Source organism: Hylobates moloch, unplaced genomic scaffold (genome assembly GCF_009828535.3).
Source record: "Hylobates moloch isolate HMO894 unplaced genomic scaffold, HMol_V3 SCAFFOLD_9558, whole genome shotgun sequence".
In the NCBI taxonomy this organism is placed as follows: domain Eukaryota; kingdom Metazoa; phylum Chordata; class Mammalia; order Primates; family Hylobatidae; genus Hylobates; species Hylobates moloch.
The window spans coordinates 1-2,597 of record NW_026661833.1 but is presented as its reverse complement, the minus strand read 5'-3'; the positions used below and the strand labels follow the sequence as shown (position 1 = coordinate 2,597).

The following is a 2,597-nucleotide window of genomic DNA, read 5'->3' as shown; positions in this document are numbered from 1 at the left end:
ACAGCCCAGCTGCGTGGGGCAGGAAGCCCCAGGCTGCAGTCCCGTGGTCTGGAGGCAGCTGATTTTCAGGTGAGAGATGTGCCCAGCTGCCGGTGGGTCCAGGGGGCATGGAGCCCCCACCGTCCCTGGCCCAGGTCTAGGACCAAGTCAGTGGGCCCAGGCCAGCTCCAAGGGCCACAGCTCCTCACTCGGGGGCCGCGCTGGAGCAGCCGCAGCAGCTGGGGCGCCGCAGGGACTGCATGACAGCCCGCAGCGGCCCCCTGTGGCCCTCCACAGACAGGCTGTCCTCGCTGGCAGGCGCCCGCTGCAGCTGCTCAAACTGCATCTCCAGGTGCTTCTGGATGGCCACACCGAGCACCTCCGGGTCCACCGCAGCTCCGTACACCTCTCACGTCACGCCCTCAGCATCCCATCGCACATCCCGCACAGGGGACGGCGCCTCCTCCAGGCTGGACCCCAGAGTTACCTCTGGGAACACATGCAGGGCCGCAGGCGCTTCCAGGGATGGACTAGTGGCCGCCGCCTGCACACCAGCATCCTGGGCTGACAGCGGGGATGCCTCTGGAGGGGCCAAGTCATTGGCTGAGGTCATGGTCCACACATCTTTGGTCCTAGAGCCAGGTTCTGGGACTAACCCGGTGGGACCCCAAAGGTGGGCACAGCAATGGGAGTGCCCAGGGAGCCCCCCAGACAACCTACAGTGGATCTTCACCCCATGCTGAGCCTGCAGCCCAGACTCGCTCACTGATGCCACTAGTTTGGGAGAAAGGCCAGGATCCCTGTGGCAGGTAGGGCATGGCAGCAGCCACCAGCCCCCACCTCCCTCATGCCACAGAGTAGAGCAGCTGGGGGCAGAGCATGGCAGGTGGTGGTAGCCAGCTGTTCAGCGGCTTTGGGCTCAGCCTGGGCACTGCTGCTGTGGGCAGTTGTGTCCCCCAGGTCTAGTGGTGGCACCGACAACTGACTCGCCCCCAGCATCCAGGCTGAGTTAGAAGTCCCATCCTCAGGAGCCAGGTCCCTTTCCAGGCCTGCAGGGGCCTGGCCACCCTGGCCAGAAGTACCACCCGGCTGCAGCTGAGCCCTGTGGACAGAGCTGCTGCCAAGGGCTGAGAAGCTGAGACTGGCCTTCGAGCACCACTGTGTCCCCGCATCTGGGTGCTACGGACCAGGTCCGAGTGGCTCCTCTGCATAGCAGCAGCACTGGGGGCCCGCAGGTGACACAGGTCACCACTGCCCATGGTGGACACATTGCCCACAGTGCTGCTCCACCAGTGGCCTCCAGCACTGGGTCGCTCCTCGGGACCGGAGGCCCATGCCAGCTCCATGCTCTCAGGTGGGTTCCCCTCTTCCTCCAGGGCCTGGGGTCTGGTGCTGGCCTCGCCCAGCTGGACCTGCCACACGGTGCTGCTGGCAGTCTTGCGGAGCTCTGGCCTCTGTCCCCAGCTTTCACCCAGCAGGCTGGAAGAGCTCTGGGACAGGGGCTGAAGGCGGGGGCTCAGAGGTGCCCAGGGACTCGGCTCAGAGTGGCTGGAGCTCATGGCTGCCTGCAGGAGAGAGAAAGGGAGGGAGTGGAGTTGAGTTGGGTGGCAGCACCTCAGCCGATTCTACTGTGAGCTCCCACAGTGCTAGGTTCACCAGGGAGCCACCTTCAGTCCCAGCCTGCCTGACTGGTCAGAACCATACTCAAGGCAGTGACAATACACCAGACACTTCAAATCAAGGTCATCTCACATTAGACACAAGGATGACACTGCAAATTATCTCATCATCAGTCCGAAGCAGTTAGAATCTGCCCTAGGGTGGTGTCCTGGAGGCCGCCACTCTATCAGCTCTCGACTCTTTACTGGCTGGTTTGTGTGGGAGGGGAAGGGAGAGGGCCAAGTCCGCTGGGGCTTTGGGGGCGAAACTGCAGCCCTAGCAGGTGGGGCTGTGGGATAACAGCTCTTAGTCAACCAGCATGGAAGCACTATGGCCTCTTAACAGGCACAGCTGGACAGGCCAACACTGGGCTACTTCCTCCCGGGACTGGCAGTATCCAACTCACTGCGGACAGGGTCTCCTTGGTACAGAGTGGGAGCTCAGAGAAAGTTCACAGGATGAGGCAGCGATGACTAGAGGACACTGAGAATCACCCTGGACTTCCACAACCACCCCCATCCTCCTTGGCCTAGCCTTGTGAGCTGGCATGTCTCTGGGGTTCCCTGACTCCCACCTCTAGCTCCAGGGGCAAGGAGAGAACCCATGCATCAGCTTTTTCCATGAGGGGACTCATTCAGCATCTGGTCATTGATTCCACAGCATCTCCTGAGCCCCTACTGCGTGCCCAGCTCTAGGGCTAGGGCACATAGGATTCATTCAGACCTTTCTGTACCCCTGGGGATGGTGCAGCAGTGAGATAAGATGCCCACCCAGTACCATCAATCAGACCTACCCTGCATGACATTTAACCCCCTCTTGCCCAGTGTACCTGCATCCTCATTGTCCCTCCCTACCATCGCTGTCACTTCCCCCAGCCATCAAGACCACCCTGGACCTGGCAGCTGCAGCCTGGAGCCAGTTCTGGCCCTTTCCACCTCGGCGTCTCTTCCTGGGGCCCC

The 2,597-nt window shown here is 62.0% G+C and overlaps 1 pseudogene; it reads right to left on the bottom strand.

The window, feature by feature from the left end:
* Nucleotides 1-92: 92 nt before the first annotated feature.
* LOC116465745 (G protein-regulated inducer of neurite outgrowth 2-like) lies at nt 93-2,279 on the bottom strand (annotated as a pseudogene).
* Between the last annotated feature and the right edge of the window lie 318 nt (nt 2,280-2,597).